General features: G+C 44.8%; 1 protein-coding gene across 1 annotated transcript in view; it reads right to left on the reverse strand.

The window, feature by feature from the left end:
- The window catches only part of TSNARE1 (t-SNARE domain containing 1), a 522,750-nt gene that overhangs the window by 482,206 nt on the left and 26,880 nt on the right, over window positions 1-13,664 (reverse strand). The window lies entirely within an intron of this gene.

Raw genomic sequence — 13,664 nt, forward strand, 5'->3', positions numbered from 1 at the left:
CCTAACAGATGCTGGAAAAGTGAGATGGACCCCACACAGATCCTGCACATACAGGTGAACCTTTTACAATGTCTGGGTTTGAGATAAAATCCTGCCATGCACCAGAGAAACTTCTGCCAATGGGTATCTTGCCAGAACATACAAATATCCCAAACAGAAGTGTTCAACAACAGTTCAGTATTTGTCTAAGTGTCCACACTCCTATTTTTTCCTGAAAATACTTCAGCTGTAATCCTGAGCTCTCAGTACCCCACAAAAAAAAAAGAAACAGACAACCACCATGTAACACATAATACTAGAAAAAATTATTATATTAATTGAACTTTTTTTTGCTTCAAGCTAACCAAGACCTCACTCTTAGATGAAGGCTTTAGAGCCCAGCCAGCCCACCTTCATCTATTCTCCCTTTGGATCTTGCTCCACTCTCAACACTCCTCCTTTCCCTGGCACTTTGTTAGTAAGCTCAGGGATGTCCTTCCCAGCAGTTTCAATGCCTTGTCAGCAGAAATTCAAATTAATCCAGCCCTGCAAGCACCTGCAGCAAATAACTCAATCATGCTCATCATTTTAACTTATCCTATTTATGAATCAGGTCAAGCTTGAAATCTCCATTTCCATTATCAGCCTTCCTGAAATTAAGATAATCATGCAGATGACTGATCAAAGGTTCCTTGTAACTTCAGAGTGCAAGAATTACCATGAGGGAACATTTTATCTATTGCAACGTCCCTGTTTGAGTGTGAAGAGTACTTTCATCCAGAAATTAGGAAGAGGAACACCATGCTGAAGAAGAAAGAGATGCTGATACTAAAGCTGAGCTCCTCCCTTCAGTAAGAGGGCAGCAGGTTCTGTATGTTCATCTCTGAATAACCAAGAAGATCATCAGGTTTTAAAGCAGAACATCTGCTGAAATTCTCTGAGTAAAAAGATATCCTCAAGATGCCTTGAATTGCCTTGACTTCACCCAGGCTGGATGGAAGGGCATTCTGATTTTTTCCAGATTGATTCTGAAAATCATCCAAAAAATAGTCCTCTTAACAGCACTCATTTCTCTCAGCCTTGCTTTGATGGGGAAATGAACTCTGTAGCCTCCTGAAATGCAGAAATACTCTTTTTGTGCTCTTAGAGCCTTTTCATTGTTGTCCCTCCACTGTCCCAACAATAGCTGCAGCACCTGCACACCATCCCCAGGTCACAGTCACAGTTGGAACAGATCTGAGAACAAAAATAAGACAGGAAAAAAGCAATTTCTATCTTCTAAAACAACTTTCACTCTGCAGTTCACCTCCAACTTGTTATTTTTTCTTTTTCCTACAAGCAATAAAATGTAACATAATTCTGCTATTTTTGGAAAGAGATGTTTTATCCAGAGTGTGGGCAGAGGGAAACAATTCATATCCAGATTTTAGGATTATTTAAAGAGAAGGAGAAAAAAAAATGTAAGGACATAAGCTAATAAAAGAGTGTTATTGGGAAAAAGAAAATTAAATTTATAAATATTCTAATTAAAATGCTTCACTTCTGATACCAGCCATTAAGAACACAGACATAATCGTTTATTTACCTTACATGCAGCAAGAAAACTTTGCAAAAAAAAATATCACATGGGACACAGTGCAACAACAATATTCCCCATTAACTCAAGAATGATGTTCTAGTCCTATAAGTTACTCCCTCTCAATACCTCCTTGCAAAGAGAAGGCTGGATGAGAAAAAGTGAAAGGCACCCAAGGAATGTGGAGGATCCTTCAGATGATCAGGTTTGTGCCAAATGGCTGCTTCTAGCCAGGAGCTGGCTTGGGAATTAGTGTGCTAATAAGATGCTTTCTGCAAAGGAATTAAACACCTTGGGTTTAAATGATGGTGGCCTGCTTCAAGGCATAACTTTTGAATGAGGTTAATGCTGAAAATGCTGCTGAAAACACTTAAACCATCAAGAGGAGCAGAGATGAAACCTCACAAGAGTTCCTTAGGTGGAGCATGGGTTCAGAAGGACTTCAGGTCCTATGCTCATGACCAGTGAGCTTCAACCCTCAATCCTGATTGTCTTTAGTCCAGGCACGACTTCAGCTTAGGAAAAAAAAAACCCCAAACATAGGCAGAATCATAAATATTTCCAGGTCAAGGGAGTGAGGCTGTAGCACAGCTAATTAAATGCCTCATAAAAGATTTTCCAGTTGTTCAAAGGATTTGGGATGGGTAAAGAAGAATATTGCAGAGGTATGAGCAGCAGCCAGAGTGCTAAGTAAGCATATCCAAAAGTGGTAAACACTAACATGAACTGAATTTAAACTCCTTAAATGTGTTGAGGGAAAGAGGAAGAAAGAAAGAGGCATTCTGCAGCCAAGCTCACCCATGTAACCAGTGTTATGTCAGGGAATCCAGTTGGGCTTTCTCTGCAGTCAGAGGACTGGTCCTCTACAAAGGAATCACAGAATCATAGAATTGGCTGGGTTGGAAGGGACCTCAGAGATCATCGAGTCCAACCCTTTTACCACTGTTGCGGTTGCTAGACTATGGCACTGAGTGCCACATCCAGTCTCTTTTGAAATATCTCCAGGGACGGAGAATCCACTACTTCCCTGGGCAGCCCATTCCAATGGCTGATCACCCTCTCCGTAAAGAAATTCTTTCTAATATCTAACCTAAACCTCCCCTGGCACAACTTAAGACCATGCCCTCTTGTCTTGTTGAAAGTCGTCTGGGAAAAGAGCCCAACCCCCCCCTGGCTCCAACCTCTTTTCAGGGAGTTGTAGAGAGTGATGAGGTCTCCCCTGAGCCTCCTCTTCTCCAGGCTGAACACCCCCAGCTCACTCAGCCTCTCCTCATAGGGTCTGTGCTCGAGTCCCTTCACCAGCCTGGTTGCCCTCCTTTGGACCTGCTCCAGGACCTCGATATCTTTCCTGAACTGAGGGGCCCAGAACTGGACACAGGACTCAAGCTGTGGGCTCACCAGGGCTGAGCACAGGGGCAGAATCCCTTCTCTGGACCTGCTGGCCACACTGCTCCTGATCCAGGCCAGGATGCCATTGGCCTTCTTGGCCACCTGGGCACACTGCTGGCTCATGTTCAGCTTCCTGTCAATCCAGACTCCCAGGTCCCTTTCTGCCTGGCTGCTCTCAACCCACTCTGTCCCAAGCCTGTAGCACTGCATGGGGTTGTTGTGGCCAAAGGAGCTCCACTGACCATGGTTTTCCAATAATTCCCCTGGAATTGGTGGCAGCACTCCTTGAGTCTGACTGTAGAAGCAAACCCAATCCACCCAGGATCATGCTCAACTCATGAGCAAGGGGGTGAACCCATCAAAAAGGGAAAAACATGTCAAGACGCTCAGGGCAGCTCATGGACCCCAAAAGCCAGCTTGTTGCCTTCTTGAACATTCAAGTTGATTTTTCCCCCTGCAAAAAAGTATTTAGGAAATTTGTTTTGCTGTTTCTTAGAACCAGCTACAGCAGGCTCAATAAACATAAAAAGATGAAGGAGAAATGTTTTAATATGCATGATCCTAAAACTAATTGCACCAAAAAAAAAAAAAAGGGACTTGGATGTCATCATTGACCACCTAAAAAAAAGCTTCTTTGCCCAAGGCTACCTCTTTCAGGGAAGCAATAGGATGAGTATAAAAGAAGACAGAATAATAAAGCTTATTATAACATAAAACATGATTATTGTAAGATTATCAGGTAAAATTAGTGGTGCAGCATCATTTATCACAGAATTATAGAATTACAGTTTGGGTTGGAAGTGACCTGAAGATCCAACCCCTACCTACCATGATGGTGATGATGGTGATGATGATGATGATGAGGAGGAGGAGCAGGAGCAGGAGGAGGAGGAGGAGGAAGAGCAGGAGCAGGAGGGGGAGGAGGAGGAGGAGCAGGAGCAGGAGGGGGAGGAGGAGGAGGAGCAGGAGGAGGAGCAGGAGCAGGAGGAGTAGGAGGAGGAGGAGAAGGAAGAGGAGGAGGAGGAGCAGGCAGAATGCTCATGAGCAGCATGAGCTGCAAAAAGGAGCAGAAGATCAGCAAAAATGGTGCTTGGTACATGAAAATGGAGGAGGAAGGAGGAGAAATACCAAAGGGATATGTTTGATTTAGGATGGTGAATGACCCCAAACACAGCAGAAATTAACTTAATAAGAAAGGGTTTAGAGAAGACATCTGGAACCTTTAGAAGTCAGGAAATTTTTAAGTGATAAATGAAATTTTTTTATGAATTCAGCAGGTCAAGAACTCAAACATCTAAAGGTTTAGGGAAGCACATAACCAGAGCAGCCAAAATTGTTGTAACTAAGTTGTAACACAAATGCTTAAGCCATCCTTAGGAATTAACTACTGGGAGAAATCCCAGGGAGAAATTACCACCAATTTGCACTATTTTTTCTTCTTTTGAGCATCCTATCACTGGTCACCATACAAAAGAGAGATTCTTGAGCTGAATGAACATTGTGTTTCACTAGGCAACTCCTAAAATACTTGTAATTAAAGGCACCACTAAGCCTTTTGACAACCAGATGCCAATCTGGGGCAAAATTCATGCTGCTGAACGTGGCCCAATTACACTGCATTCAAGAGATACACCACATCCCAGATAGATGCAGTTTTATAGGAGCTTTTTCCTTATCTTCTAATCTTAAGAACATTTGAGATGCTCTTGCCTGTATTATCTCTTGTACAGAAAAGAAAGGAACATCCCCAGTTATCTGGCAAGGAGCTTAAGATGGGATAAGTGGCAAACAGAACTAAAATCCTACCTAATCACTGATAGTGTGGGAAAGCCAATTAAAAAAATTTAATAAAATTAATTAAAAAAAGTTTACACGGAAAAATAATCTCTTCCCCATTTCACACTTTTTTGGGGGGGGAAGGGTGAGATTTTGGGCTCCCTTTTTGCATGCTTATTCAGGGTCTGTACAGTCAAGAAAATGTTCAGGGGAACTGGTAAATATCCAGAGCCCAGTTCACCCATTCTTGAAAATGTCTTCTATAAACAATATGAAAAAATAATTAAGTGGATTAATTAATAATTCCTGGAGCAGGTCCAAAGGAGGGCAACCAGGCTGGTGAAGGGACTCGAGCACAGACCCTATGAGGAGAGGCTGAGAGAGCTGGGGTTGTTCAGCCTGGAGAAGAGGAGGCTCAGGGGAGACCTCATCGCTGTCTACAACTCCCTGAAAGGAGGTTGGAGCCTGGGGGGGTTGGTCTCTTTTGCCAAATGACTTTCAACAAGACAAGAGGGCAGGGTCTTAAGTTGTGTCAGGGGAGGTTTAGGTTGGATATTAGAAAGAATTTCTTTACGGAGACAGTGATCCAGCATTGGAATGGGCTGCCCAGGGAAGTAGTGGCTTCTCCATCTCTGGAGGTATTTCAAAAGAGACTGGATGTGGCACTCAGTGCCATGGGCTGGGAACCGCAACGGTGGTTCAAGGGTTGGACTCGATGATCTCTGAGGTCCCTTCCAACCCAGCCAATTCTATGATTCTATGATTCCAACTGCCAGGAAAAAGATTCTTGCACTACCTGGTCCAGGTGACAGAACAGCCCTAAATATCTTTTGGATTAAGATGTTGATCAAGTTTTCCCTTCAGCATTTAAAGAGGGTTAAAAAAGTTCAAACTACAAATCAACTCAGAAACAGCCATCACGTAAGGCACTAAAAATATCACCATCTAAACACAGGAAGGCCAAAAAAGAAATTAACTGCCTGCTCAACATAATGCAGAAAGCAAGTCTATTCTTAAGCATACACCAAGGCCAGTGAATTTGGGAAAAAGACAGATGGAAGAATATGTAGGAGAAAATGTTCCTTGAATACTTCCACAAATAGGCTATGAAAAGTCAAGAGAGATGCTGTGTCACAAGAGATGCAGAAGTGCTAGGAGATGCATTTCTTGACATTCCTCATCTCTCTGGAAGAGATTCCCCATCTCTCTTCTGGAAGAGACAGAGAAGTCTTTACTACTTGTTACCATGACACTGCCTCCAGTCACTCATCCTATAGTTTTCCCATATTTCCAAACAATTCCCATATTTCCCGTGGTTGTGGAGTGACAGATGCCACTTTCCCAGCCTTTCCCTGGATGTGGTGATGAACACCACAACGAATTTCAGTGATACAAGAACCATCAGTGGTCTACACTGACTTTTTCATTTCCTGGTCTTGTTCTGAGGCCACACCTCGAGTCCTGTGTCCAGTTCTGGGCCCCCCCAGTTCAGGAAGGATATCGAGGTCCTGGAGCAGGTCCAAAGGAGGGCAACCAGGCTGGTGAAGGGACTTGAGCACAGACCCTATGAGGAGAGGCTGAGAGAGCTGGGGCTGTTCAGCCTGGAGAAGAGGAGGCTCAGGGGAGACCTCATCACTCTCTACAACTCCCTGAAAGGAGGTTGGAGCTGGGGGGGGTTGGGCTCTTTTGCCAAACGACTTTCAACAAGACAAGAGGGCACGGTCTCAAGTTGTGCCAGGGGAAGCTTAGGTTAGATATTAGAAAGAATTTCTTTACGGAGAGAGTGATCAGACATTGGAATGGGCTGCCCAGGGAAGTAGTGGATTCTCCGTCCCTGGAGATATTTAAAAAGAGACTGGATGTGGCACTCAGTGCCATGGTCTAGCAACCGCAAGGGTGGTTCAAGGGTTGGACTCGATGATCTCTGAGGTCCCTTCCAGCCCAGCCAATTCTATGATTCTATGATTCTATGATTCTGCTCTTTCAGCTGCTCCCAAAACTTGAAGCTGTTGGCCACCTGCAATCAAACTGGAAAGAAATAAAAGAAATTTCCTAACCCATATTTACCACCACAGAAGTTCAGTAAATTTAAAGGCCTGAATCAAGGAAAGAAAGGTAAGGGAACACCAATGTGGAAAAGTGGACCAAACCACAGTGCTGTTGCAACCACCCAGCATGAAATTACCTATGTCCTGGTTTGGGCCAGGATAAAGGTGATTTTCTGTTTTGTACTTTTACTTTTAGCTAAGTCTCTTGTAAGTAGTTGCACTTGCTGAAATTAACAGCAAGTTTCTCAGACAGTGTGTGTTTCTAGGATTGATAACACTTGATGTTTATAGTTACTGCTAGAGACTGGTATGCAGAGCCAAGGACACTGCTCAGCTCTGAGGAAAACATTTTACCCTCCAGAAGGAGTAAAGAGGTCCCACCTGAGCCCTCCTTTAGGGAGGAACGGACAAGATAGATGCCAGAATTGACCAAACAGAGTATTCCATCCCATATATGTCACACTCAGTATAAATTTGAGGCATCACGAGGGCCGAGCCAGATCTTTTCCGGATTTCTGGATTTCCTGATTTCCTGCTTCCCTTCCTTCACTCGGCATCCTGGAAGGATCCCGTCCGTTCGTTCGCCTGTGGTCCTGATCCGTGCCAGCCCATATCTGTGTGTTCCTGCCTCCAGTTCCCGACTGCTGCCGACTCCAGGAGTCTAGCCTGGACTTTCCCAGGGCTGCCCTGCAGCCTCGGTGGTGACGTGAGAGTTATTGGGAAAAGGGGGAGGAATGTGGTATCCATTTTCCTGTATATTTGTATATATTTAGTAATTTTATCTATTTATCATTCCTGTTTCATTAAAGTTGTGTAGTTTAGTTTCCAACCCATAAGTCTCTCTCCCTTATTCTCTCTCCTTTCTCTATCAAGGAGAGAGAGATTAATGGAGAGCGTCTGTTATTCGGTTTAATTGCCGGGCCAGTGTTAAACCGTGACAACCTACAAGAAGAAAAATGGGCAACCAGCCAAAGTTATGATTTCTCTGGTGGTGGCAGAAGATGTGTCAGGAGCTAGAAGTAGGAAACCAAGTGCCTTCTACTTGCTTTTCAATAGATGGAGTGTGGAGAGTAGGTGGAGATCCTCCTCCTGAGCCTCCTTTTGTTGCATTCTGGTTGGTGTCTTCACCTACACCAAGGTCAATTTTGGTGTTGTAGTCACCAGTGGTGTAGCTGCTCATTTATTGCTCCTGCCCTCAAGTCACTTCAATCACTTGAGTTTCCTCACGTATATAAAGTCTGACAAGCACCAGGGTACCCAAAAACCTCCTGTGAGGAGCAGATGTCCCACAACCACTGACCGAAGACTCTGTTCTTACTCCCCAAGTATCCAGTGCCCAACCAGCAAATTCCAGTGTGTTTCCAACAGAAATCTGTCACGCTCTGGCAAGTGCATCCACCCTCATTATCCTCCCATTTGATCCAGAAATGGGGATCATAATTAAGTAGGCCAGGGGACTAAAAGAAAAGGTGTAGTTTAATTAAGCAATGACCTTGTTTTTCTCACTTTACTCCCAAAACCAGAGCTGCATCATTCATTTCATGAATTTACTTTTCTATTTCAAAGACTTTTTTCCCATCTAAGGCACAGACTTGTTTGCAGTCAAGTCAGAGCAAAATTGATGAATGCCAACACAGCTGGAGCTCAACAGCCCTTCCACTAAACTGCAGTGTAAAAATAAAAGGAGTGCCAGAGATTACTAAGAAAAACACAGCAACACACCTGTAGGTTTCCAATCAAAAGCCATCTCAAGCAGATGGAAACAATTCCAGGTGCAGAGGAAGCATGCAAAGGCAAACAGAGTTTCTATTAGTCCAGCTCCTAACCAAGTCCCAGCTGCTTTTATTGCAGTGACCCGAATTGGCATTTCCAGTTGTGAGATGGGGAAATCAGCTGACACAAGCATCCTTGCCTCCAGTCCCAGAAAAAACACAGTGAAGAAGACACAGAGGTCTGTCTAACTGGGATAATGAGAAACATGTGAAAATAAGTAAAGAAAAAAACACACCCCATTTTAGGGGTAGATTTAGGTTAGACATTAGGAATAAATTATTTCATCTAGGGCAGATGAGATACTGGAACAGGTTTCCCAGGAAAGTTGTGGCTGCCCCTTCCCTGGAAGTGTTCAAGGTCAGGTTGGATGGGGCATTGAACAACCTGATCTAGTGGGAGGTGTCCCTGTCCATGCTGAGGAGTTGGAACTAATCTTTAAGGTCCGTTCCAACCCAAACTGTTCCATGATTATATGAATCTATATATATATAAATATGAATCCTGGAGCAGGTCCAAAGGAGGGCAACCAGGCTGGTGAAGGGACTCGAGCACAGACCCTATGAGGAGAGGCTGAGAGAGCTGGGGGTGTTCAGCCTGGAGAAGAGGAGGCTCAGGGGAGACCTCATCGCTCTCTACAACTCCCTGAAAGGAGGTTGTAACCAGGTGGATGTTGGTCTCTTTTGCCAGACGACTTTCAACAAGACAAGAGGGCATGGTCTCAAGTTGTGCCAGGGGAAATTTAGGTTAAATATTAGAAAGAATTTCTTTTCGGAGAGGGTGATCAAGCATTGGAATGGGCTGCCCAGGGAAGTAGTGGATTCTCCGTCCCTGGAGCTATTTAAAAAGAGACTGGATGTGGCACTCAGTGCCATGGTCTAGCAACCGCAACGGTGGATCAAGGGTTGGACTCAATGATCTCTGAGGTCCCTTCCAACCCAGCCAATTCTATGACTCTATGATTCTATAATAAAGACCTTAATAGCATTCAACTGAAATCATCCATTTGTTTCATCTTGTTTGTTTCAGATATAACCACCAATCTAAAGAATCCACTGTGGTACAGTAATGCAGCTGGGAAAAGAAATTATTCCTCATCCTCTTTATTACACTGAGATAACAGAAAAAAACCCCAAACTATATGGAACACCAAATAAACATTGAATTAAGAGATTGAAAACAGAATTCCAGCAAATTGCTGTCATATGCTGTCTTCTCCTTTGTATCCCTTCACTTCTAGATAAATAAAATTAGCATTAGTAAGATACTTCATTGATAGTTTTTTACTTCAGCAAGGCCTTTGACACCGTCTCCCACAGCATCATCCTGAAAAAGCTGTCAGCCCACAGCTTGGACAGGAGCACCCTGTGCTGGGTTAGGAACTGGCTGGACGGCCGGGCCCAGAGAGTGGTGCTGAACGGTGCTGATCCAGTTGGTGGCCGGTCACTAGTGGTGTCCCCCAGGGATCAGTGTTGGGCCCAGTTCTGTTCAATATCTTCATTGATGATTTAGATGAGGGGATTGAGTCCATCATCAGCAAATTCGCAGACGACACTAAGCTGGGGGGGAGTGTGGATCAGCTGGAAGGCAGGAGGGCTCTGCAGAAGGACCTGGACAGACTGGAGAGTTGGGCTGATCCCAATGGGATGAGGTTCAACACGGCCAAGTGCTGGGTCCTGCACTTTGGCCACAACAACCCCATGGGGAGCTCCAGGCTGGGCACAGAGTGGCTGAGAGCAGCCAGGCAGAAAGGGACCTGGGATTCTGGATTGACAGGAAGATGAACATGAGCCAGCAGTGTGCCCAGGTGGCCAAGAAGGCCAATGGCATCCTGGCCTGGATCAGGAACAGTGTGGCCAGCAGGTCCAGGGAAGGGATTCTGCCCCTGTGCTCAGCTCTGGTGAGGCCACAGCTTGAGTCCTGTGTCCAGTTCTGGGCCCTCAGTTCAGGAAGGAGATTGAGGTGCTGGAGCAGGTCCAGAGAAGAGCAAGGAGGCTGTGAAGGGATCCAGCACAAGTCCTGTGAGGAAGGGCTGAGGGAGCTGGGGGTGTTCAGCCTAAAGAAGAGGAGGCTCAGGGGAGACCTCATCACTCTCTACAACTCCCTGAAAGGAGGTTGGAGCCAGGGGGGTGTTGGGCTCTCTTCCCAGGCAACTCTCAGCAAGACAAGAGGGCACGGTCTCAAGTTGTGCCAGGGGAGGTTTAGGTTGGATATTAGAAAGAATTTCTTTATGGAGAGGGTGATCAAACACTGGAATGGGCTGCGGATTCTCTGTGTCTGGAGATATTTCAAAAGAGACTGGATGTGGCACTCAGTGCCATGGGCTGGGAACTGCAGCAGTAGTGGATCAAGGGTTGGACTCGATGATCTCTGAGGTCCCTTCCAACCCAGATGATTCTATGATTCTTTTGTGCCAAAGTTACATGAAAAAAACAATGAACCACCTTGTAGAAGGGAATGTAACAAGAAGCATTACCCCTGCTACTGTCTCAGAAATTTCCTATTAGAAGAACAGAATGCACATTTTCAGGATGGTCTTTATATGATATCCATATGGGGATGAAAAGCTCACTGAACTATCTAAAGCAGTTCACGTTACCCAGTGTCTCCCACCAGCATCTTCAATTCTGAAGGCAAACTCCATGGCAAAAGGCATGATCCTCCTGCAAAACTAAACTGAGATGGATGGAGGGGGAGAGGTAGAATTTGGGACAGTTTATATTGCTCACAGGACCAAGAATACTGCTCTCAGACTGCAAGAAAGGTCACTGGTAAATTGAAGTCAAGAGAAGGTAATAGAAAAGTTTACAAACAACAGCTCAATAGACAGAGGAGTTAATTGGGGCAGTCAGGAAAAAAGCATCCAGAGAGCAAGTCTGGGTGTGCAAGAGCCTTCCTCACATCAGACACGTGAGAATACTCATCTTCAGAAGCTCAGAACAACTAAAAAAGAAGCTTACAAGATTTGCATTTGTGCCACCTGTAGAAGCACCCGGTGTGACAGGATCCTCCTTCCTGGCAAAGCCATACAGACCAACACGGATGAGTACTTTGGAATTACCTCCCATCTCCCAGCTGGCTCATACCTTGGTAACCAGGATCCCCCTCCAGCACAGTGCAAAGGATTGCTGCCCTGAGATAGTGCCCTGAGATAGTTTTACTTCAGCTTTCAGCCTTTTTGTAAGAGATAAGAAATGTAGATTTCACTTCTTCCCTCTCAACACCATCATCCAATGACAACACAGTTTCCCAAGTAAAGGTAAAAATTCCTTACATGGCTTGGTTGGAAGAACATGATGGAGATCTGCATTTCATGGCATCAGAGAATCACAGAACACCAGGTTAGAAAGGACCTCAAGGATCATATGGTTCAACCTGGCTTGTCAAAAGCATGGTCTGGAGAAGATGTCCCAGCAACCCAGCCAGCTCAGCAGGCAATGGACTCACAGCACTGTGTCATTGATGCTTCATGGTCTGTGAAATTCCAGTTGAGAGCTCCATGCTGAGGCCAAAGGAGAAAAGCAGAGAATATAAAGAAGCTCAGACTACAGGACAGGCTGAATCTCCTCCTACCTTTCCAGCTCTGGACCATCCACGTGGACACACTTGCCACAAGACAACTCCAGATCTCTAATATTAATCAAGATGCTCACCCTCACCTCACAGAAGTCCTACTTTGCATAATTCATTAACATTTCGTTGCTTCCACTTCCAGGGGAAGAGAGGGCATGCACCATGTGCCTTGAATGTCAGGAAATCCAGATATTTGGGAACTGAAAGACTAAGGGAAACTTCCTAACTATCCAGAACACTATCTTGAAAAAAAGAATACACACTTATTTTCAGCTGAAGAATCTCCAAGTCCATTTTCTTTGCTCAACACATGCCTTAGCAGTAATAAAACCACAGACTTCTACACAGCATAGACCTGAGCATTGCAGAGTAAGACTCAAAGCCAACAACTGTTGAGCATCCCTACTGATGATCCCTACAAAATGCTTCCTGCTACAGCAGCTCCTGCTCTCCTATTCTGTATCCCCAGAAAACTTCTGTCACAGTGGCTCCACATCCTCCATGGATGGTTCCTCTCTGCAGCTTCAAGCCCCCTCCATGTCTCTGTTTGCTCTCCAAAGCATCCTCCCAAATACCAGAGGGGTAGCAAGCACCATCCATGGGTATTCTAGACCTGGACACACACTGATTGACTGGATGATAGCAAAAAAATAGATAATGGATGGAATTCTACCCTGTTTCCCCTGGGGACATTGAGATATTAAGTCCTTATGTGCTTCACAAACATGTTCATTGATGGTTGGGTAGAAGAGAAAAGCCCAAATCAGTGAAGTGTACTCACTAAAGTGGAAGAGGCAGAAAGACAGAGACAGGAGAAAGCCTTAAGGAAAGTGAGAGACTTCAGACCATCAAAAAAAAAAAAAATTCCACTTCTGAAAACAACTTAATAGCACTCATCTGTTCTCACATTCATACCCGTGCCCCAAACACTGCAGTTGTGTTTAATTTTCTGGTTCACCAAGTAGAAAAATAACCCATTCCTCAGGCTTCCAGCTTTATTTACAGTCTTGGATAGGACTGAGCCAAACACTCAAACCATCACTGAAGGTTTCAGGGGTTCCCAGTTCTGGTTTGCACTTCCTATGTGGCACAGCATAAACAATGAAGGCTTTGAACTCCATGCTGGGCACTGCCCAGAATAAACAACCTTCCACCCTCCCATTCCAGTCAAGGTCTCATCATGTTGCAATAGGGTCAGAGATAAGAGTTTTAAACTAAAAAAGGGTCAAAAAATCAAATTTTTTTATGATAGGGGTGGCAAAACACTGGCCCAGGCTATCCAGAGAGGTGGTAGATGCCCCATCCCTGGAAACATTCAAGGACAGCTTGGATGGGGCTCTGAGCAACCTGATCTAGTTGAAAATGTCCCTGCTCATGGCATGGGAGTTGGACTAGATGACCTTCAAAGGTTCCTTTCAACCCAAACCATTCTATGAGTCTATGCCCTGATGGCTGGCACTCAGCTTCCCCAGCTGGGAAACCAAGCAAGAACAGCAAGATGCCTCTTAAGACTGCATCTCATCTCCCCAAACCCTAAGTTACTTTTTAATTTT

This window comes from Calypte anna, chromosome 2 (assembly GCF_003957555.1).
Source record: "Calypte anna isolate BGI_N300 chromosome 2, bCalAnn1_v1.p, whole genome shotgun sequence".
NCBI lineage: Eukaryota > Metazoa > Chordata > Aves > Apodiformes > Trochilidae > Calypte > Calypte anna.